General features: G+C 40.0%; 1 long non-coding RNA gene across 1 annotated transcript; it reads right to left on the reverse strand.

Moving 5' to 3' along the window:
• Window positions 1–5,837: 5,837 nt before the first annotated feature.
• Window positions 5,838–13,303, reverse strand: LOC138690729 (uncharacterized). The gene is made up of 3 exons (XR_011329572.1): window positions 13,140–13,303; window positions 11,527–11,567; window positions 5,838–6,951 (listed from the first exon to the last, which is right to left on the reverse strand). It is a non-coding gene; the product is annotated as an uncharacterized lncRNA (long non-coding RNA).
• Window positions 13,304–25,176: the final 11,873 nt, after the last annotated feature.

Genomic DNA, 25,176 nt, shown 5'->3' on the forward strand with positions numbered 1-25,176 from the left:
GTCAGAAAAGATTTTCATATAGGGGAAACCGTAAATAGGAAAAAACTATTCATCATTGTTAGTAAGTATTTTTACAGCAGCTGGGGGGGAGGAGGGAGAAAAAGCCTCAGCAGAAAGCTGTTAATGAAGGATAAGAACTATCAGCTCCAGACCTACAAAAAGATTTGAGATGAAGCATCGCTTGCTTCCCTTTCGTACATCATTCCGCCACAGCCGTATGTTTTGCATTTTTTTTCCTCCTGTCGCGGTACAATATGTCATAATAACCAGGGTGATAATACAAAGAGCACATAAAGAACAAGTATCCTACCATCCTTATTTCTTCAGATTTTGTATCATTTAGTTTTGAAAAATATTCACATATTTCTTCCACATATTTTCATTTATCCTGACAACTCTTGATTAGAGACAATTCAAATTTCTCTGGGCTGGCCAACAAAGTACTCTCCCTGATCGTTTAACATAGATTCTGTTACAGAGTAACAGTGTAAATATGGTAGGTAATTTATGAGAGCCTCCAGTACGTTATTCCTCATCTTTTTTTCCTACGTTTTTAAATAAAGTGCTAGCTATAACATAAAACATTTGACAAATGACCAGAATATAACCAAGTTCTTCTAAGAGCAAACTAGAGACCTTACTGCTATGAGGAGTCGACAGCTGTTCCTCAGTATGGAGCTCAGGGGGGCAGAGCATGGGGCAAACCATACATCGTTGGGCTTCACAGCTACCCGAGTCAACTTGCTGGGGACAGGAAAAGGAAAACCAAGGCATCTCCTATGCTGCTCCTGCAGGCCCAGAAAGCGGACCAGAGACCCCGTTTTTCCATCAATTTTCTCCTGAAAAAGTAAATACTGGTAGTCTGAAGGTCTTGACGTGAAGTCCAGAAGATGAGAGCAAAGGCCTTTCCCTTGTCCTCGTAATTTTTAAATTGCACAGTTCCTCTTTACCTTGTGTGATAACCGTTAAGCATCCTGGGTAGACTAAACCAGTTGCTTCAAACTGCCTGCACATCAAATCAGTGTGACCTCAGTCCGCGTAGTGCTGCTGCTTCCCCCTGCACCCCTTCCAAAATGTTCAGATCTCCAAGTGCTCAAATGATATAAAAAAAGAAGCCAAATCCTGATCTAGTTATAATCAGTATAATCCCACAGAAATATTCTCAAAGCTTTTATAACAATGCCTGGGTTCAAGGTGGAAAGACTTCAGCAAAACCCACTGTCTTCAGATGCTAAAACCTAAGCTATTTGATAAATTGGGATTTAGTTCCAATTAACAGGTTCAGAAGCGGGATGATTAAAGCAGAGAAAGCTCAGAGAATAATCAGCACTAATTATACTAATGCTGCTAGTGTAATTAATCAGTTTTGCAACCTGCAAAATTAAGATAAAGAGCTATAAGATGTAGAGATGAAAAATCACTACTTAGAAACTGCGGATGGTCGTTATCCAAAATAACACATTAACACCAATCGCTCTTGGGGATGGTTTGTCTTTCGTCCCCTTTCTCCTGGCTGCTAGAGGGAGAAAGCTGCTCTCCTCTCCCACACTCCTTGGCCCAAGGCTGGGAGAGCGGCCACAGGAGCCTCTCCAGGGCCAGCCACAGTTGGTCTTGCCCTTTTTATCCCATTTTCCTCCTACTGAGACGTGACCATATCCCTGTCTCACGACCAGCAGGTCGAGGGGGGGTGATTCTCCCCCTCTCCTCCGCTCTGGTGAGACCCCACCTGGAGTACTGCGTTCAGTTCGGGGGTCCCCAACATAAGAAGGACGTGGACCTGTCAGAGTGAGTCCAGATGATGAGAGGGCTGGAGCACCTCTCCTATGAAGACAGGCTGAGAGAGTTGGGCTTGTTCAGCCTGGAGAAGAGAAGGCTCCGGGGAGACCTTAGAGCAGCCTGCCAGAACCTAAAGGGGGTTTATAAGAAAGATGGAGACAGGCTTTTTAGTAGGGCCTGTTGCCATAGAACAAGGGGTAATGGGTTTAAACTAAATGAATATAGATTCAGACTAGATATAAGGAAGACATTTTTTACAATGAGCGGGGTGAAACACTGGCACAGGTTGCCCAGAGAGGTGGTCAATGTCCCATCCCTGGAACCACTCAAGGTCAGGTTGGAGGGGGCAACCAGATCTAGTGGAAGATGTCCCTGCTCGCTACAAGGGTGTTGGACTAGGTGACCTTTGAATGTCCCTTCCAACCCAAACTGTTCCATGACTCTATGATTCATCTTGAAGCCACCAAGCAGACTTTTGGCCACACAGGTAGTCTTGTCTCTCTGTGTCTCTCTTCTCCCCCCCCCCAGTATATGTGCCCATCTATCATCTATTTTATACTGTTCTTTCTCCAGCTACAAGGTATCATGCTTCAGGAAAATTCAGATTACCCCCGAAAGACATTTCCATTCCCTAGTTTCACACTTCAGATCACTATGAGATGTCCTAGCAGAAAAAGCAGGAAGGCTGAGAAAGCTGGAAGTCTCACATCAGTCCATAACACATCACAGGAATATTAAAGTATCCCAGACACTTAAAATAGACAAACAATATTAACCCAATACAGGCATTCATACCCATATCTACGCACTCAGAGAACTCATGTGACAGACTGTGGTTGTTTATGAAGGTATTTTTCAAGAGCATATAAAGTTCTCTCACTCTATGCACTAGTAAAATAAACTATAAAAATAATTTTACAGTGACATGAAAACTATAAATCATAACGACAAAAATTCATGGATGTATCTTTGTCTAACGTGCTGTCCTTGAGCCCTCCTGTTATGCTTATATAGCAAACACTCTCAAATTATCTGTGATTTTACATATTAGCTGTAAAGTGATGTTTGGCATAATGGATGAGTAAATAAAAACTGTTCATCTCAATTGTGTTTCAACATTAGTTTTATGTTGTCCTGGCCCGTAAGTTTAAGGAGTATCCCTAGCACTAGTTCAAAGTAGTTTTTGTGATTTAATTTTATATTTATGTCTTTGCTCAGCTGCAAGAGATTTTTCCAATAAATAAAGAGAGTAGCTATGAATCTTACATTACAGCTGTAAATTCTTGCAGCAGGCTACATTTTTAGTGATGCAAAGGCTGGTGCTCGTGGGCTCTTTCACGATAAATATATCAATGTCCGTCTGAACCCCCTGGTGGAAATATGGCTTCAATTTTTTTCTTAAAAACATGGATCAATCATTGTTGCCCTTGCCTATTCTTTTCTGTCAAACGCTTCAAATGTGTTGGAGTATCTGTAAAAAGTTTGAGAAGCACTTCGGCTACATGTCTTACAATCCTACTGTATAACATTTAAGTTCAGTGCGGCTCTTGCTTGCTTTCTTGGAGATATAAAAGGAGCTGATCTGCACTTAAAGATGAATGGGATTAATGATAATCCAATAAATTCAACAGACTTTATAAAGTTACGTAAGGGCTTTTCTTGCCTGCAGAATACCCTGTGATCAGGATCTAACCGCTCCCTGTGTCACTGGGCTCGAGGTTATATATTCCCTATTGCTGGAAGAAAGCACTGAATGTCCTACCAGTAGTAGATAGAGAGAAGAGCTATAGGTTGACACACTGAGTTAGATTTTTTTCCGATTTAAATTGATGGTAATTTTGTGCTTGGGACTACAGTGTCATTAAGAACATTTTGCAAAATAATTTCAGAAACTGCACTGGCCAGAAACATTTTTTTCTGGGCCTAGTGGATCTTTTCAGTCTTTTGTTAGATGAGTAACTCTTCCCTACTAAACAAAAAGGCAATTCCAGACCAAGGAGACCTGGCAGCCAGTAAGAATTAAACACGTAATTCTTTAATGTGGTATTTGGGTCTTGCCCACTAGTAATGAAGGAGAGCCAACATCTTTTCTGATGTCTAAGTCTCTTATCAGAGTTGTATCAACCCTTGCAGGTAGATTACAACATAACTCTTTTAAAATTCAAGAAGTTTGTGACTCACTCAAAGGAAATTGCAAAGGAGAGAAAGACAGGAGGAGTGAGCTTCCCCTCATGTGAAGTTTGCTACTTTAGCTTTTTTGGCACCGACACACTCACGTCTACCTGAAATGTAACATGTGGAAGTGGCTTTGATCCGTTTCTCTCTAATGATCTGTTCAGTTAGCAACCTTGTCATGGAAATGTGACACTACCGTCTTGTTAATGCTCACCTTATGGAAGAGGTATTCTTTGAATGAAAGCATCAAAGATGTTCCTTAATCTACTTTAGGGGAAAGTCTCTATTTTATGGCCACATACACTAAAAAATTTCAGTATTTCAAGCTATAGTATTGCATAGCTGAAGCCAGCACAATATAACCCATCAGTGATTGCCTGGACAGCCTCAAAGATCCCAGGAATTGACAACACGTATTTGCAAAGCAATATGATCAATATTTGCTTTGATGAGTACATGCTGCCTTTTTCTCAAGAAAAATCCAGACTGATTTATTAATGAAATTTCTTTGCACTCATAAAAAAAACCAACCAAACAAACCAAAACACAACATTGTGAGTAGGAACTGAGTGCCTGTGTCACAACATGATCAAAAAAAGCCTGTCTGCCCTGCAAACAAAGCATCTTCCGAATGAGAACGCCCCGAGGCGAGAGCCATGTCATGGGGAGCCTGGGTAAATAAATGTGTGCCTGGCACAGGAGAAACGCACCCGCCGGGAGCAAGGACCACGAGAGCTGACGGCCTGACGCGCAACCTGCCTACCAGCCATCCGAAAAGGCAGCTATTACGACAGACTGTACGGCTACATGGGAGACAAGTCTTTTGGAGGTAATGGTGGCAAATTACGGACTCTGTCCTTGAATAATTCTACCAAAGTCAGCGGATTTCCATCTCGATATGAGTGCGCGTATGCATCAGACTTACCTGAAATTATGCTCGTGTACAAAACCCTTCTCGATCACGTCACGTGGAGTTTCATCAAAAGAAGTCTGTGTGAGACTCAGGCTAATAAATAGCACGGCTTACAAAGAGAGGATGCACTGCTTCTTACAAATAAGAAATTATTATGGCTTCTTAAATAAGTTGTCTGTGATACACTACAGTGAAGCGATTAATGTAAGGAAGATTATAATCCTCAAAAGTAACTTGTTTAAGCAGCCTTGTGATGCACCAAGACACAGGAAAAAAAAGAAAAAAAAAAAAACAAACCAAAAACGAAAGAGCCCCGACTGAAAGCACTACCTGGGCTGCTAGCAAGGCTATACCGCACTTTAATTGTAATTGTGACTTTTCTTGGGCCACATCGCACAGTACCATAGCAGTCACTCACGTTACCACGAGGGGACTCATTCTGGTTTCTGAGCGTGCCCCTTGCGTGTCCTTGTCCCTGCAGCAAATGCGAGTATTTCAGGCGCCATCATCACTCCTCCTGGCTCAGTGGCAGAGGGAAACACTGACGTAAAACATCATAAAATATCAGCAGCAAGTTGCAGAAGGCAAATACAAGCTCCACAGCACTTGGAGCCGCTGCAGGTTTTCAACACGCCAGTAGAGGTGATGCTCTGGAAAGGAAAGGCCAGACTTTTGGTAGCTTGCCTGGTCTGAGCCAGCCTCGTACAACCCAAGCTGCCTCAGTTCACGCCGCAGTGACAGATGCTAACATCTATCACAGGTGCTTGGCATTTTTTCATGTCAAAACATGCCACAGGTGGCTGCGATCATCAGCTAATGGGACAGCAAAAGCCCCATCTGCAGGGCTCCCCGCGAGATGGTGGGGCAGCTCTGGGCAAACAAATCACACCTTCGTTACCTGGTGATGAGGCTGTTGCTGACGGGATGCTTGCTGCAGCAAAACCAGAGTAAAACTAGAAAGAAGGGTTCGCAAGTGGACTTCTACTATAGTTTTGTTTTACTCGGCATCAGTCTCAAAATGCTAATGTTGCATCGGTTAAGCGTAGCATAACTTAAAAAAAAAATATAAGCATAGAAGTACTCAGAATTCCAGTTCCAGCCTGTTCATGGGCTAAGCAGAAATATTTCTAAAACAATCCAGCTTAGCAAAAAGCACACTAAAAATCATAGTCTGTGTGGGGGTATTTTATGAATAATAAAAAAATAAATTAGTGGCACGAACTTCTTGCTGTGAACTGCTTGCCTGCTTCTAGCTGCTAACTAGCAGATGTTCACATCTGAACCCGCTGTTTTTCACATATTGCCTTCATCCAGTGAGCTAATAATATAAATGAACAACTATAGCTGAAATACTAGTTAATTAGCAGCTACCCTAAACATTATGTGGCAATAACTATAGCCAGAGAAGTAAGATAACTTTGTAAATCTAGACAGGTATGTACGTCTTATTTTGTGCAAAAGAGCAAATGAATACTCAATAGCTAAAATTTAAAATATGATAAATTTTCAGTTTGCCTGTACTTTTGATTTTGATAATACAAAAGATGGGACATAATATTTCGTATTAATCCACATCACATGTCTACTGTTTTAGGCAGGCTGTTCTCATATGGAGCCTCAAAATCACTACCCAGCCCATTTCCAGGGACTGGCTGCCCCAGCTGCAGGAGAGCAGAATTACACAAAAGACATCCTCAGGACCGTTTTTGAAAATAAACCCAATTTTGAATGCTGAAGAAAGGAAAGGCGGTAATCGAACATCTATTTGCAAATGCTCTCAGAGAACAAATGTAGATATGCCAGTGGCACATGATGTTAATGCATAAATATAAATGCCAGTACATAGATACAAAGAAAATTATGTCGATACCCCCATGTGGCTACAATTCAGCGAGATGTCTGTATTGAGAAGTGAGCGACAGCCAGGTGAGATGACAGGCACTGGCAGACGAAGCGCACAAATTTCAGGTGCTGGCTCCGACCTGCTGGTTTGTGGCCACAAGCCCTTACTGGGAAAGGTCCAACATGCAGCTGCCATGGTTACAGCTCATCCTCTCCCCTCGAGATGACTTGTTCTTTTTTGTGTGCTATGGGAAATGCACAGACAAGATACAAAATGAGTCTTTTCTTCCCTAAATCCATGTCCTTGAGTACAAAGCAAAGCAAGCTTATGCAGACACCTGACCGTACTGCTGCCTCCTGGCCAGGACTGAGTAAAGCTCATTTTAGCACAAAAACGTCTCCGTTCAAAGGATCAAGCCATAAAAAAGAAATTTGTTATACATGTAATACTTAAATAACTTACATTCCCTCCAGAAATAAAATGGCTTTTGCGGATGGCCACTTCACACGGATTTTCCGGGTGTCTGTTGCAGCATCTAAGACAACTGCTCACAATCTGAATACTTGCAAGACTTGTTCTTATAAACAGGTCAAAAAAACCCACCCAGCAACAAACATGCACCTTCCAACATAAAAACTGATTTCTCACCAGAAAAAATTTACACACCTCCTAAAAGCAGTTTAGTGATAAACACACAAATAAAAAGCTTTAATTAAAAGAAAGATGTCCTGAAGAACATAACTACTAATTACATTACTCAAGCAGTAAGAAATAAAAAAAAGAGATGCCAGTTTATGTACTCATTGCCTTAAAATCTGTCCTCAGTTAGACCTATAAGGAGCACAGCTGCTGTAAGGATCCAATGGGGGCAGACTTTAGATGACATAAATTTAGATTTTTCCTCTTAGCAACTTAATAATCATGAAATTATATAACAAATCTATAAACCAATTACCAAATGTCAGAAGGTGCCCTGATTAAAACACACGCATCCCCTGGAACGTGCCATATTCACAAATTAGCCATGTGTTATTTATAGCTCCTCAAGGCACAATAATGAAGAAAGTGGTAATGAAATCTGAAAGCCCGAGTATCTCCCCCTTATGTTTGAAAGCAAATCCCATGAGACCCATCTGTAGTCCAAACTGGGGGGGGGAGGGCGGAAATCCTTTCTAAACCAAACAAAAAAACCTACATACAACCTCTCCCGCCTTTGTAATTTCATATTCAGCTTTTCATTTTTAAAATGATTCAAGCTGCAAATTAAAATCCTACCATCCTCTTTGCTCCCACACATTCATTTTATCAAAATGATGCTTTGAAATTCCTTCTTAATTTTTATTCTCCAACACTGCAAACCAAACGCTTAAAAAAAGACAAGATCCCTCTTTGTGGGTGCAATTTGCATTTGCAAAACCTAAGTAACAGGGTATGCCTCGTTCTCTCAACATGCTTCCTCCCCTGCCCCGCTGTGCCTGGCCCTTCATGGGAAGACTGAGGACACCTTTACACCTCTTTCTGTCCATGCAAGGCTGAACTCGTATGCATACTACTTCTTGCTGCAAGTTCCCACAGTGATATTATTCAGAGTTTTAACTCAAAACTCTGATCACTTCAACCATCTTCCCAGGCACCGAATTCCCACTGGCATGCAGCTCTGTTTCCATCACCGTAGGTGGTGGCCGGTAGGGTCTTACTGCGTGACCCCAGCTCGCGTTCTTAATAAGGCATAAATGCACCTACCCTGCAAGACACTTGCTTCCTTCTTCAGGGATGTACACCTGGTTCAACAGACCGTTTTCAACATCCGTATGTTAACTTTTTTAAGGCCTTCGCTACGTTATCTCTGCCTCTCTCACTTCCCGCTCTGCCCAACACTGACTTTTGGCTCTCTGTATTTTTGTCCCATATTTTCTCTTTTCATTATTGATTGGAATTGTTATTCTGCTTCTCATGTAAGTTTTTCATCTTAAAAATCATGTATTAATGTTCTTTTTTCTTCTTTACTCATGGTAATATATACATGTACTATATCATATGCAGAAAAGCCTTTTTGAAACATATGGTAATTACTGCACTGAAATATTTTACACTCATCCAATTTGATGTAGTCAACCTGTAGCATTGTAAGACGTGGTTAATTCATCATGTTGTAACGTGAGTGCATAAGCACAAAACAAGGATAAATGAAGGAGACTACCTCTTTTTTTGGCACATGAACCAATGCCTAGGAACTCACGGTGGGTTTGCCTTTTTTTCACAAGGGATGCAAACACCGCAGAACTGCCAAAAACATTTGAAGCTACATCAGAATATCTAAATACGTCTCTAATACTTTATCGATAAAATAATCGGTATCACTATCTTTCAAGCCCCCAGCTCAGTAACATCATCCTCCTGCTCCAGGCTTTTCCACAAGATCTTTCCCCTATCCATCCCCCTGTCTACATTCCAACAACTAAATGAACAGCAACAGACCCTCCTCCCCGAAATTCGGCGAGAACCTGTTGCCTTCTGCTTTTCTTGTCTCTATCCTCCTCCCTTTGACTGGCTTTTTCCCTTTTTTCTTTTAATCTGCCTCTCTCCCCGCCCTTGCATGCGTTAGCTATTTTCTTGTGTCATTAGAGAACTTATTTCAGGCAGTTCAAAAGCTCTTGAAGGCATCTGAAGGGGTGAAAAATCATACTAGAAGCCAGGAGTTGCATCTTTATATTATTTTTGCAGACCTGACTCTTAGCCAGAGGGTTCGCAGATGGCATGAGTTGCCAGAACACGTTTTGAATTTAAACAAAATTACATTGGCTCTTGTTGGGCTGCTGCAGTAAGCACAGTGACCTCAGGAACCATTTCTACCTATGCACTGTGTTTAAAGGTGAACTGTGCTAAGGTTTAATTTACTTGATTTAAAACTTCTCTGTATGTAAGAGAAGCGGATAATAGAAACAAGTCTAAAAAAAATAAATATCAAAATAGTTCTTATCTTCCTTAACCTCCTTTTCTGCAATTCTTTTCACCTGTTCTTTATTATTCTGGCTTTTGAAGAGCTCCGAGATATATGTTTCTGAATTATTTCTAGTTAATACAAGCCTCTGACCTTTGCCTTTGAAGACAAATGTGTAGCTGTAAACGGCAAAATAACAAAAAGCAACCCCCAAAATATTTCTGTGTCAGCTGGCTTCAACCACAAATACAAAGCAGGAGACTTCCATGGGAAAAAGTCTCCAGAACACGATTCCCACAGAAAAGCGGTAGCTGAGCTCAAAACCTTTGGGTTTCGGATTTTAGAGATTCGTGAATATTTTAAGCTAAAAGCAGACTTAAGCCACCACTCCATTTTGGACTGAGTAGTTTACAGCTTGTGGATGCTTTAGGCTTGTGGTTATTGTCCCTTACAGCTGGACGGTGTCTTAGCAAAAACAACCTCATCGGTGCTAACTACTCAGCGAGCACATTGACAGACCTCTAGTCAACAGGAGGAGTTTGCTTAGGTCAGCTACGAGTCCGATACAGGGGATTTCTGTCATGGGGGAGACCTCTTAGGGCTGACTCTCCATCTGTTGCTAATAAAGGATTTTTCCTGCTTAGGTTCAGAGCTGCCCGACAGGAGGCTCCCGATTCTCCCGTTGGGAGACCTTTGTGCCAGCTAATGGACTGCCCTGTCAAAAAGAATTGTGTTTCCTGCATTTCCCTGCCTGCCCCCAGGCTGATTTCTTTTTTGTGACTTAAGAGTTGAGCTTTCACACTGAAACCCGTGCCTGGCTCTATCAGCTTCTGCTCTCTGGAAGAAGCCCGCAATAACGCGCAAAGGCACTGTCCTACTGCGGAAAGCTTTCAGACCACCTCTGGTTCCCAGAGGTGACGTGCGCTCCGTGGTTATGTCCTGCCACAGCACTTGCAGAAACCTTTCCAGATTTTCTTTTCGGCAAGGGATAGGGGAGTCTTTCCAGAAAGGATCCCACTTTCCAGGAAATCCCTTCATGCCTTTTCCAGCCGGTACAGATGTACCGTATCCTGGTGGCTCCCTCCGTGCTGCGTGCAACCATGCCCCAAGGGCTCTGCCCACTTCAAGGCAGCCTGCAAATGTCTCCCCCCAAGAACACCCATCGAGTCATCGATGCGAGGACGATAATAAATCAAGAAATGTAGTCAGGGACCTATTCTCGACTTCAGATGGCCTTTGGCATCATTCAGCATCGTGGTGTCAGCAGAGACAGGAAGTCTCTCTTTTTATTGAGAGGTCAGAGTTCAAGTATCTTAACTTCAAATTTTAAATTGTCATTGTAAAACCATGCTTTTACTATTTTGTTCGTTCCCAAATGTAATTACCTTTTCTTTCCAGGACTGAATGGAGATGCTAGGTGGTAAAGATTGTCTTTTGTTAGCAGAAGCAGACTCTATAAGCTATTGTGTTGTTAATTTTGCAGTTATCTTGGCTTCCTTAATATCATTTAGCTATTTCCTTTCTTTATGGGTACCTTATTGTGCTTGATTCTGTTTCACTTTGAACGTCCATTGATGTTGAGGATTTAATGCATTTTTTATCATACTGTGCAAAATGCTGATGGAATCTTTGTGCAGACTCTCTGGCGACAGAAAAAGGTTATTATTATCGTCCCCTTTGTATTGTATCTCCAGAAATCTATGCACATGCTTTGTAGCCACCCACTTTGCAGAGGAGCGTGAAGAAATCATTTTGTTTTATTCACTACAAAAGCATTTTTTAGAGATGTGTCTTTATAACTGTCCTTTTTAAAATTTGTGCATGCATAATGCATTGCCTTTAGAAGGGACTAGAATGATTTGCTCCAATTATACATACCTTATCACTCCGGCTGCTTCTTAGCTCAAAGGTGAAACCATCTACAGTAAAATCAAAACGTCTATGTTAGATTTGAACGTAGAAGGAAAAGAATTTCATTCACTGAGGGCAGTGACGGAAGAGCCCCGTCTGCAGTCTGTACCGGTCATCCAATTACTCCGTTTCTGGCATTTTCAAGGATGCTAAACCCACCCAGACTTTTTACGACCCCAATCCACCCAATCCTCAACCGGTAAAGGCAGAGAAGAAAGAGCCAGCTCCTTTCTCCCCCGCTCTAGACAGTTTCCATGCTTCCATTAGTTCAAACTGCTTTCTATCTGCTATCTTGACTTCTCAACAATCTATGGCAAGGATCAGCAACTATCCAAGTTAAAAGGTAGTTGACTAAAAGCATTCAGAAATATTTTTATGTAAGCACCAGCTTCATTCACTGTATTCCAGCCAGCCAGCTATGCAGCCATTCCCGATTTACACACAAATAGCAGCTGGATATTAAGACATAGTTGTGATATCCATATATTGTCCATATGCTCACTTTGAGAAGCTGAAGGGACTTCTGTCTTTGAAACAGGATTAAATAAAAATAATTAAATAAAAGAGCAGAAGATGAAAACTGCTGTCTAGTGAGTCTATTTGCTTATTCTGCTCCGTATTCCTACAAATTGACTTTGCAGTCAGGACACATGGGCTTTGAATAATTTTCTGCCGCTGCATTTTCCCTGCTGCTAAAAGTAACGTGGTTATGATTTTCAATAAACAAATCTGCTCTTTTGTCTCAAGGTTTGTGTACACTCTGAATGCTTTTGTGACATCAGATTTTTACCGGGGAAATGAAGAAAAGCCAACAACCCACATTCCAGAAAACCTAAGCAGCTATGCTGGCCATCTTTTTGAAACACTGTGTGACTGAAAAAGAGAAAAATCACCATCATGTTCATAAGATACCCAGTACAAATTGGGAAGTGGGTGAAAGAGGACTTTCATACTGAGATTGTCTCCGGTTACCATTCTTCTGAGCACGGCTCTATCAATTTTGCACTGAACCCTCCCTCCTGAGGATGTTCTCAGGCCAAAATTTAAAAGGTGACTGGCAAACACAGGACGTCAAAACGAAGCGAAAGAATCACAAAAAGAGCCTGTGGAAGAAGCCTTCTGTAAAATAAGAAGGACCCCTGGGCCATATTAGTTTCTCCTTTTCTCTTTTTTTTTCTCTTTATCTCTCTTTTTATTTAGACAACAATTTCTATTCCCCTTCTTTTGAATCCGTGCTGCATGCAAACTCTGTGTTTGGGTGTGGGTAGGCTGAGAAGTGTAACTGTGTGTTAGATCTGCTGAAGCTGGGAGGCACATCTGTAGCAGGGAAAACCAGTACTTTTATAAATTACACCCAAATACAACATCCAAAAACTCATGACGGGTGAAACGGATCACTCCCATCACCAGCCCTGCCCATTACTGTGTTACGACTCCTTGGAAATAGCGCTCTGAGAGCAAAGCTATGACACAAATTAAATAGGGTTTCCATTGTTACATAAGGCCTCAATGATGCAGTCAGAAATATTAGTCATATTCAGTATGAGCGTTTGAAAAAAACCCTTTCCCGAGTTCATTACCTTCACTTTTCCAGATGCATTTAGATTATGTGTTCAAAAAGAGCAACACTTCCTTCCAGCTGCAGCCCAGAAGAACAACAAAATCATTTCTGAAGAAAAATCATATCTATACGGCCTCTTCACTGCCTTTTTATTCTGTGTCTTCTTCCTTTCAGGCAGTGACAACAGCTGTAAGTGAAGCAAGTAGAATTTACCTCTTCTGCAGTAAAAACTTACCCCATCCGTCAAAACCGTATTGTCACTTGCTCATGTATTGTGTACTGTTAGTTTAATAGTTAGGTAAATATTGCAGTGTCTGGATACTACGGAAAAATATATTTTTAAAATGCACGCAATAATAAAAGACAGTAATAACACTAGGAAATGCTTTTAAGGAAACTCGGGTCCTATAAAACTCTCTTGGCTTCAGGTGCTATTACTGGCTCAGCAGAAGTTGGCTCTGACACCAGTGAAAAAAGGAGTTGGCGTCCCAATTCTTTAAATACGATCACTAAACAGGACTGTTGCTTTTGCTTCAGTTGGACTGGCTCAGGAGAAAATCCCATATAGGAGAATCTCCCTGGAAAAAGTAAGCTAACAGTTTGTAAAATAGCAGCTGTAACAGCTACAGTTACTATTTCTATTAAAGATTATCAATATTTCTATTAAAGATGAGCTGGAGACAAATCGGGATCTAACACTTAATTATATTTAGACCTGCATGCCTAGATGTATAGCAAAAAATGCTCACTCAACGGACATTTTTCCATAACTCCAGTAGAGCCAGGATTTTCCACTGAATGTTTGAATTTTCAGGATATCAACTGCAAGTACATCACTAGAAATAACATTAATGACTTTCAGAGCAGTTAGAAATTAGAGGCAGACCAATTGTCCATGTTACATGCTCATACCAAGAAAAGACTGAGAAAAATCATGCAAAGCTTTATAACCTGAGGGGAGAAAAAGAAAACAAGCATGGGGGTGAGGTCTAAATCAAATATGAAGCAATCTATATTTTCCATTAAAAGCCATTGTGAAATTGGCCGCTTTGCAAAGGTCTTGATTGAAAATGATGTGAAAGTTAATGGTTTTAACTCAGATGGTCCTCAGCACTCAAATAAGAAACAAGGAGAAAGCAGACCCGCAAAAACAGAACTTGAAAAAAAAAAATGCTAGCGCAAAACCATACGGCATAAAGGAAACAATTTAAATAGCTCTAGAAAATAGTATAAACTGCCTTGTTCCCACAACCAGAGGTTGATTCAGCAATGCAGATTCATTATAACTTCAGCACTATATTTCTTTTTATTTATAAACAGCATATCAGTAAGATTTACCAATATTGTTTCAATATGCTGAAAGCTTTATTATCTATTCTTAGTATTTTTCTCATTCTTTAGTTTTAATAAAAAGCAATAGAGATGTGTACTAGGTTTTTTTTAACATGGCTGCTTTGAAGGCTAATTAGCATATTCATATCTGTCAAAAAAAATCCAATTTCTTTTGTATTCCAATTTCTAGGTTCTTTTGTGGTCAGTTTAACTAAATTTGTTGGTAAAATACTTGACAAATAAAGGAGGAGAAAAAAAACATTTAATAGTTTAGGCTAGATTTTTCAAAGACAATTAATAGTTAGTGCCCATTAAACTAAAGAAGGAATTGGCCGAATAATTTTCTAAGGGTGTTTTTTTTTTTAATGTTACCCTTAAAATTTTAGCACCTTTTTTATTTAAGAATAGTCCGGAGAGAATAAGGAGCAGTCATGATCCAAAACGGCTTCCTCCCTTCTTCTCCCCTAAAGGAAGAGGCAAAAAATATTGAGATGCTGAAAAACAGGAGTTCAGTTTAAAAGGCTGCTGACAACCTCTTATGGTGCTCTGTTTCAGAAGCTATGATTTCAAGAGCGAGAAAAGTGGGTCATAAATGCTACTGATAGCTGAAAATTAGGAGATGAAGAACACTTCAGAACGTTTAAGTGTGGTAGGTATGATTACAGCAATCAAAACGCTATCCCATTTTGCTACAGTTTATCTTGAACAGCAAGGTTAAAAAAAAGAAAAAAAAAAAAGGAAAAAAAAAGCTATATGATCCTAAATTGTGCGGTATGCATAAATGTTAGAAACAGTCCTGACAGAAGTCTACACAGGCCGTTGACCCAAAAGGTAACATGGTATTTATCTTGTTTTGTACTTTCAAGCAAAAAGATTCCTGCTGCTTCTCCAGGAGACGTTTCCCTCTTACCTTATGGTCTGAAGTAATCCTTTGTCGGGTTGCTGTTGCAGACTGACCTGTTTCTCACAAAATATATGCGCAAAAAAAAGCACTTCATCCTTAATTATAACACTGGGGTGTTTTGCAAGGATGTTTGTCTATATAATTCACCGGCCTGCAATCACTTGGCATATATTACCACATATGAGCAGTAAAACAGCAGAACGACGTTTGTCGTAAGACCTGAATTTGGTCTCGTGACCATGAATATCGTCTCTGTTGCTCCAGAGAGTGAACGTTACGTAGGCACTTACATATACTGCGTAACTTACAGTTTTTCCTCTTGTCTCAAGCTATTTTTGACTACCTGGGATGTTTTGTCCTCTCCCACGCAGTTTCAGAGCAGATGTTTGGGCTCTTGATGCTTGTTAGGCAATTGCTCGACAGCCTTGGGCTGTGGCTCATACCAGGGATCCAGGGTGAAGCTGACAGTAAACACCATCACCTCTTTCCTCTCCCGTGAAAACCTTCTCGCCGAAGACACAACATCTCCAAGGATCATTGCATAAACCTCAGTACCTTCCCTACAAAGTGCAAAACAACTCCATAAATACGCCGTGACACAAACATTAAAAACTCCAGTCGAGCCATCCACAGTAAGATCTCCTCTTTCAGCAGAGGACAAGAGAATAAACAATAGATGACAAATGTTAGGTCATTCTCATCTGAAGCCAACATAACTCCGTGCTGCTGGCAAAAATGAATCCTCTCTTCCTTCTGTCAGCTGAATCAGCAAGCTCGTCCCAATTCATCAGGGAGCTGCGCTGCTGTTAATGGACAAAGAAGGGGTTCAGCAATATATAAAGCGTGATATATCAAAGGCACTAGAAAACAAACAAACAAAACACACAGAAAAAAAACACCCTAGTATTAATAGTAGCACCCAATGCAGATTAAAAATGCAAATAAACAAAACAACTTCACGTTGTTTTAATCCTACTACTTAGGGATGAGTTGAGCATGAGTGTCCACATGCCTTGTTCACTATCCTGTAAACTGAAACGATACAGAACTAAAACAAAGTCTTACAGCAAATAATTAAGATGAAAACTACGGACCCAGAAGTTGTAATGAAAAAAACAGGAATTAAATGAAAAACAGTCCCGTGCGGCTAGAAAGCAACTAAACATCATTCTCAACTTCTTCCAGGAATTGAAGGTAAATCAGGACAGGCATATGAAGCTCTCAGCTGAAGATCTGTACTCCAAGCACAAAAGTTAATTGGCAGCTAGCTTCCCTGCAACAGATTTAAAGATTTTAAGACCCAAAGGGATCAGTGTGATCGACAGATCTGACCTTCCATATAACAGAGGCCAGCAAATGTCATGCAGTAATTCTTACATCAAATCTAAAAACTTTTAGGCTAAAGTAGAATGTATATTCAGCTAAGGTGTTCAGACCCAGCTTTCAAGATTTAAAGAGATGGAGTGTTCATTGCCAGCCTTTTAAAAATTGATCTACCTGCCCTTATTGCTAAGAAGATTTGCCTAATATCCAGTGTCTTCAACAGGGGTAGCCACTGCTATTCACCCCCAGCTTTTTATTACACTCTGCATTTTCTTTCAGCAGTAAAATATAAAGCGTGTTTTCAAAAGTGAAATAAATGATGAGATCAAGTTAAACTTCACAAAAACAGAGGTACTCAACAGCGCGCATCATGCAGTTTCAGGGCGCTTCTGATTGCCGCTGTCTGGAAGAATCAATGGTAGATATTTACATTCTCTGCTCAGACAGTTGCAGGGACATACTATTACTTGTTTATACTGCACAGTAGCCATCGGAGACGAAGGAAAAACACCCGTTAGGTAAGCAAGCGGCCCAGCAGATAGGCTTGCCAAACACTTTGTATAATGCAGACTCCTTGGCACTACACACTTGAATCGCTTATTGAAACTGCATTTAGAATAAAGTTGCTTTCTGCCATCTTTGCCCTTACAGGGGACCTACAAAGTTTCTAGCAGCTGCCCTGAAGTCACTCAGCTGGGGTCTGAGCCATGCATGAGACAGCAGCCCTGGCCTCGACCTCAAGCGGGTGCTCTCAGTGCCCACGGTGTTGCCCGTGATGCTAGAAAATTCCCTTTTTCAAAAAAAACAATTTTTATTGCGCTTCCTAGGAAGTCCCTTGCCGGCTGTTCCTTGTATGCTGGGCTGTCCTGTTCCCTGCCTGGCTGATGAGCTCCTGTGCCCGAGTCCTCCCTTGCAATAATCTTGCAATATTACCAACAGCAGAGAGAGAATAAAAATCCTGCCCTTGTGTCATCATAAATCAGGATTTACCAATGTGAAATTTTAGGAGCTCGCATTTTCAAAAGCTTGTACGTAGGACTTTTTCACAGGACTAGGTACAAATGCAAAGCAAAAGCAGTGGGGCTTCTTTAAAGTCCAAGCACTTCCACCCAGCAAACTACTTACCAAGCAAATAAAATAATTGCAATAATTTCCACAATAACAATAATAACGTTTGCCAGCTAGAGTGGAAATATGCTTATGGTAATACCGTGAGCAAATATCAACCCAGCCCCCTACTCCCATCCTTTCCAAAGAGTAAGAATGTTTTTACGGTCATATATATATATGATCATATTACAGACAGACAGTTCTCTGCAGCCTTTTTATTGATTAAAATGCACCCAGCTGCTGACATGTTTTGCGGAGCATAGAGACCAAATGCCTGCATCTACAACTGGTAAAATGGAAAGCTCTCCATGTGCAGCTCAGAAAAACATGCTTAAATATTTTTTTTCCTTTTATGGAAGAAAAACTGTGATTTTTTTTTTTTTTTTTTTTAATCATGACAGCAAAACGACAAAGCCTAAATTCCCTACAAACTCTGAGGTTAAATATTTTCAGCAAGAAGTCTGTATCCATTAACAATACTGTATAATGCTGGACCAGCTTGATGAAAGGGGAAAGCTTATTTTTTTCAATTGAAAGAAAACATAGTTGTTAAAAGCACACCAGGTGCCTGAATTCAAGTATGTTTATTTACATTTAACATATGTTTTATTAAATTAGCCATAGTGAAGAAGAACGATTAGTAAATTCAGGCTATTTATATCAGAACTATGAATATAATTCTTGAACCAACTACTCTCCAACATGGATAAGCCATTACTTACCTTTACATCACTATAAACTGGTAACTAGCAAAAACCGCTACCTTAAGTTAATAGGAAAAATCCTGGTTCTTTTTCTCATCTGCTGGAGCAAACTCAATGTACTAGTGATACACTAGAAGCAGAGAGGAACTAAGATGGGGTAGAAGGGAAAAAAGCACTGCCCTTTGAAAAGGCGCAGCCTGGCAAACCCCCACATGCAGGGCTGTCCCAAAATGGGTGCCCGAGAGTTTCTTCTGTGCTGGATTCCATCAGGAAAAAGACACACGTGCGTTTTCGTACCACCATCCAGAAACTATTTCTTACCTGAAAATGTTACATCGCTAAACAATTCCTGCAGGTGTTGTAAGGCTCCTTCCTGATGTGCTGGTTTAAATGGCAGCATGTCTTTTGTACGTATATCTAATTTCTGAGGTACAGTACTTCAAGTCAATGTAATATGCTGTTGTGTTGAACTTCAAATACTTTGAATGCATTTTATTAATAAACAGAAAGCAATAAACCCCAAAACTTTTATTCTGGTGCTCCATGGATGGTATTAATTGCAATAATCAGCCTTTTTCTTAAACCAACATTGAGCTTTGAGTCCTTAAAGCGTGCCAATTAAAATCATAAGAAAACAACCATCCAGGACTGGAGGCTTATTAGAGAATTTATTTTAAGAAATTTGTTTGCTGAGAATAGTTTTTCTTTTCTGTTCACATATAATTTATAATATTCTGATGCATTTTCTTCAGAAGTGGTCACAAAATAATCTAGACTAACAATATAGGACTGGTAAAGTGCTTATTCTGACATCCCTCTATTATTACTCCTGTTTCCGGAGTTTTCCCCTGATCTTCAGAGAGATGTATTACTCCTCCGCTGCATTATACAATACAGAGAAAATACAGAAAAGTAACTGATGTGCTTTAACGTAGGCAGCCAGTGAACCCTATAGAAACGCAAGGAGCTAGACCAATACCTAAAAATTAAGCATAAACTGATTTTTTTTTCCTGGCTGAAAGCTGATGCATTGTGAGCAATGTTCCTCTCTGTCAGATATGACTCTTTCTACTCCCCAGTTCAGAAGAAAAAACCCAACATTTAAATGTAAATAGCTGTAAATGTTAAACAACTGAGTATTAATAAATATTTCTTACTGCCTACATCTTTACACAGGTAAGAACCCGCCATAAATATTAGTGTACCCCCAAGCCTATAGGCTTGAAATTTTGCAATAAAAAAACCAGAAACACCAACATGGTTGAACCAAGCAGTTCTTAAAATAACCTCTTTCAAAAGAAACTTGGAGACACCTCTGAAAGTTTTAAGCATATTCTCTGCCAAACCTACCGAAACTGACAATTAAATACAAAGAGAAAACCAACTATTTCACCTTTGACTAAATCCATCATATTCTACAGGAGAAACTGAAGATCATACACAGGAGCATGGCTCATGTATGTGGCTGTCCAAAGAGACTCATTTATGACAATTATTAATAAACCCCCTCCCCAAAAGTAAGTATGCCTCACAAAAATTACTCTAATTGCATGGCAGTTGTATCGAGTCAGACAAATTCAGTAACAGCCTGGCCTCATCGCTTTATGGGGAAATCAGAGGTTTTGACTGTACTGACACGTGCTGGATGTTCAGGCCTGTCTTTGCTAGAAAATGGCTTTTGAAAAAAAAAAAAAAAATAATTAAAAAAATGCATGCATCTAAACTGCCCAAACAACCAAAAATTAACGAAATAAAAAATGTGTATACTGTTCCTTCCCGTGCCTAGCTCCTCTTTTTTTTTTTTTTTTTTTTCAAACTTCTTGAAGAAGTTTGATTTTAATATAAACAAAAACTGTTACAGGGAAAACAAACTATGTTCACGTGAACTTAAAAGTACTTTTTGGCAATGTGAAATTGCCCCCAAATATTAGCACATTTCTTCAAACATCTTTCCAGTGCAGCTTTTCCCTGAAAAAGCTGGTAAGAGGCAGAAGCACGTCAGTGCATTAGGAAGATAGAGATACTAGTATCGAATTTAAGTAAAATATTTTCACCAAGAAGTTTTAACAGAAATAGAAATAACACTTGAAAAATTATATTATCCCCTCTGAAGATGTAAAGTTGAGAGAAAATGCATTTTCCTCTGGAAAAAAGCAAAGCAAACTGAAAGCCTATTCACAGAAAATTCATTATCAACTCTATTTAGTAGAAATATAAGCCTAAGAGATGTTAAATCACTGCTGTAGAGCTACAGAGGTTGTACCCAGAACCTTTCATTCACACCTAACTACCCAAATGTCAGAGTATTTTCAGCATCACTCCTAGAATGACAGGAAAAATACCCCAGAACTCTTGACACCTAGATTGCGAAGACAGACGTCAAGACTACTGAAAAATAATTAAAAGGACGTAGCAGCCTTTCAGGAGACGACGAGTCCCTCTGTGCCGACCACCAGCTGATCCCATCCCATCCCACCTCCCGGAGCTGCCTGTGACGGCGCAGCGCTGCACCAGCCCCAAAACTCCCATTTCCCACGTCCTCCAGAAAGACCAAGCGTGTCCTGATCCCGCTGGAAGCGTCTCCTTCGTAGGGATAACACAGAGATAGTCTTCCGTTTGCACCACCAACAGCTCCAGCCTCGCGGTTTGCCGTGTCTTCCACAGCTTTTCTCCACCTTTCCATTCTCATTCCTTGACTGACTTTGGCGCTGTTTTTATAATACGCGCTTTTACGGTATGATCAATATTATTTTTCCTCCCTCACGTGCTCCTTTCCTTTGTCAGTGCTTTCCAGCACATTTTTCTTACTCACACGTATAACCACATTGCCAAATCTTTGTTTTCTTCTAATAAAGCTATCTCGCCATAATGCAATTTGTGCGAGGTGACTGTCTAACTAGAGCTCTCTCTCTTAAACCTGGCAAGTATTTTATCTCCCTGGTTATATTCTCAACCCATACTAGAATTTTCAGAAAGCAGAGAAACGTAGTAATAGAAATTCCTGCTATGTTTCCTTTTCCCCAAAACATTAAATTTGGCCCTTTCAATATTCTCTTGGTCACTGAAACGGCAATCAAAAAACTACCTTAATTTCTCTCTTAACTTGCTCTTTCCCTCCTCCACGTGAAAGCATGCAGTACACGGCACGCTTGCTAGCTGTCGGACTTTCTCTCTAAAACCAAAAGCCTTCAGGCTCAGCGTAAATCTGGATCTAGCAAGAAACCGAGGCTTCGATTCTCTAAGACAGTTACCTGTGCTGCCGCTTCTGCTGCTGGGCTCAGACCAAGCCCTTTTCTCTTGCTGCTATTGATTTTGAGGTCTCCCTACGGTTTTCTTCGCCGCCGCAGGTTGCCCTCGCAGGATACCCGGGGCTTCTGCTCGTGCCCCTATTCCCTGTTCAAAGAGAGAGGTTTCTGACTTTCCATGCCAGACAAACAAAAAAGTCAATGTTTCAGCTCTGATAAGGAATAAAAGTGTAGCTGGTCATGCAACTTTTTGGATAGAACCCCCCAAATTGTCTCATTATACACTTTATCATTTCTGGCCGTTTTCTGACCACTCTCACCCCAACGCCCCCACAGGCACAGGAAAGTCCACTTTTCCAACCCATTTTAACTGAAAACATCATACACAGAATAAAGAGATCGAGGAGAAACCTTTCAAAATACTGTCTTCCTTCCTTTCCTCACTGGAAAACAGCAGCGTGGATGTGCCTTTGCATTTGCAGGGAAATCTGCATTTTAGAAATTCCCATTTTTATTTTCTTCTGCAGGATAGCAACATCTTCTCAGGGAGACCATTAACTCCTGTGCAAGCAGCATTTGCTGTACAGCTCTCTGGCTTTTTTGAATTACAGTGTTTTGGGAGGAGCCCGGTTAAAAGCTAACTTTATATCCATCACAAAGTTTCCCTTCGATGCAGACCAAGCATAGCAAGCAGCAATGTTTTTCATTTCACGCTTTTGGAATTTCTACAGGTTTAGCAGTTTTAAAATAGACGTTAAGCTGTTCTTTCTTGGTTTTTTTTTTAACTGTGAAAATGTCTTTAAATCTCCTGAATATGCACCATTTGACCTACTAAGCTCAATAATTTAATGATGTAAGCCCTCAAATATGAAGTCAACAGATATTTTAGATGAATTGTCAATGGTGTGTAGGCAACAAGCTGACATAAATCCTGAAGAATTTAGCTTTAAAAAAAACAAACAACTTAATTCCTTCTTTACTTCAATATTCTTCCAGGGGTCTCTGAAAGATCTCTTTTGAACCTTTTCACAACTTTACATGGCTCTTTAAGCTATGTCAGCAGGATGAGAGGCAACTTACAGGTATAGCAATGAAGTTATAAGCAAACGTATGTAAAAACACAGTGCAAGAATATTTCCTGAAATGGACTTTTCAGAAAATCAATACATTTTCACTGAGGTAGATCACCTGGCATCATCAGTGAAAAAATTTTAATAGAGCAACTATAGCAAAAGAGTCAAACCTAACCGCCAACACCAAAAGCAATTATATTCATTATGAACCCGTAGGGCCTCTTGAAACGACGGAGCATTTCACAAACAGCTGCGCAACTCCACGGGGTCCAATTTGGATCTTGGCTCTATCTTTTCGCAGTTCCATCTTTGTACACCAAAAATAAATTTAAAAATCTAATTCTTGGAAATTAAGGGCATTCTTGTTTTATCCAGACTACGAGTGGCATTGCGGGTGTTTGATTATGCTAAAAACATCCTCAAAGTTGTGTAACCACTGGGAGCTGCTGCAGGTTCTCACAACTGTAGATCCAGAGGAGACTGTGGTTTGAAAACGTTCCTGTGCATAGCAAACATCCAACCTTCCACATTATCTTAACTTGTGGTGGAAATACTGATGAATCCACATTTTCTTAATTAACTTTATTTTAATCCTGGTATTACACTGATCCTTGAAGAAGGGAAATCTTTTTCTCGCTGACTTCAGCAGCAGAATGGGAGCACCTATTGGTGTTTTCAATGAAGTTGAGAGATACTGACTGCGATTTTTCAAGGCAAGAATTTAGGTCTCCCTTTAAAAACAAGTATTACAGACTGGTATTCTTTCTTTCCGAGGCACACGGCTTTTTACAATGAAACATAATGAAGTAGGCTCTAAGGTATTTCCTGTAATATATTTCAATAAAAGAAAATATAAGCCAGTGAAGTTGCTCGTGTAAGCATTCAGGATTTAAGGAATTACTTAAACAATGAATGCATGAAGTTATTAAACTTCTTGAAGAATTAAAATGTGCCTCTACATGATGAATCAAAAGCAGGTCATTTCAAGCTTGAAGGATCGATTTTATACATGCGACTGAAACATAATTAAAACAATATGCAATTGTGTTACGTCTACAGAAAATTTGACCAGACTTCTAGACCATTAGAACACCTTTGCAACAGCTTTTATTTGGTACGTTCACACACCAGTTACCTCTTGGCAACTGCACAGACTCAAGAAGATTATATTCTAGTACTTAGCCTCACGTAAAGGGACAGCCTGGTGAAATTAATGAATTTTAAGGTTTTTTTTTTTTGCAATATTCTGCTGTGCTGGGCACATTAAGAGGATCAGCATGACTAAGTAAGATTTTGCTCATGCACAGCTTATTGCATAAAAGCAATAGCAAGAAAAAAACCCTGATACCAGACTAATCTGTGTACAGGTTATCTGCATATGTCAGGTATTTAATGGTACATTTTATAATAGGAAAGGCTTAGAAAATTTATAACATTTTCTCTGAGACAGGTCACAGGAATGTTCTCTGTTTAAACCAGCTGGAACACTGATACCACGAGATTAAATATAACATAGAAAGTATAAAAGAATTACCACATATTTAAAAAAAAAAAAAACAAACCACCAAAACCAAACCCCAAAGAGCAGAAATGAAAACAATGAGAGGTATTTTTTCAACTCACTGAAGTGTCCTACTACTTAGGGTCGCCCCTCCTAGTGTGTGTCATAGATTTTTTTTTTTGGCCCCCCATCAATTCATTTTCCGTTGGTATCATGCCTATCTTATTGGTACCAATCTGTCATTGTCAGTTAGGAACTCAGGAGATCTTCAGGTTCTCTTATAGTGCCTGCTTGGCCATCAGATAATATCAAAACATCATTACCATACCATTTATCAGATTATTTTTTTTTCGCTTTTAGTAATTTGTTCAGCTCCTGAGTCTTCTAGACATTTATGAATATAACATGTTCATTATATTGCTAACGATATCATACGTTGCCTCTGTACTACCTATACAATTAATTATAAGACCACATGCCGATACCATTTTTGCTATCTGCATGGAGCTAAGAGCTCAAATGATTATTAAACAACACTTTAAAAAAATGTGCAACCACTCACCGGCTGTATTCAAACAATAGTTCATTTGAAGCTTCTTAGTAATTGCAGCATAACGAGCTGACTTTTAAAACAAAGTTCAGGTCTATTTTGCCTCTCGATGAGAGATCTTTCTGAATGACTAATTTAAAATTTTTTCAACCCATTCTACTGAACACAAGCTAGATGTATCTGAACAGCAGAAAACCTGGGCATCACCTACAGTTTAATGAGTGCCTCGCTACCCCTAATGCCAGAGTGAAAGCTCTGTTAGGGATGGAGATAAATTATTATTTGGAATCAGCCCCGAGTTCCCACTACTGCTG

The sequence above is a fragment of the Haliaeetus albicilla genome, chromosome 1, assembly GCF_947461875.1.
Source record: "Haliaeetus albicilla chromosome 1, bHalAlb1.1, whole genome shotgun sequence".
NCBI lineage: Eukaryota > Metazoa > Chordata > Aves > Accipitriformes > Accipitridae > Haliaeetus > Haliaeetus albicilla.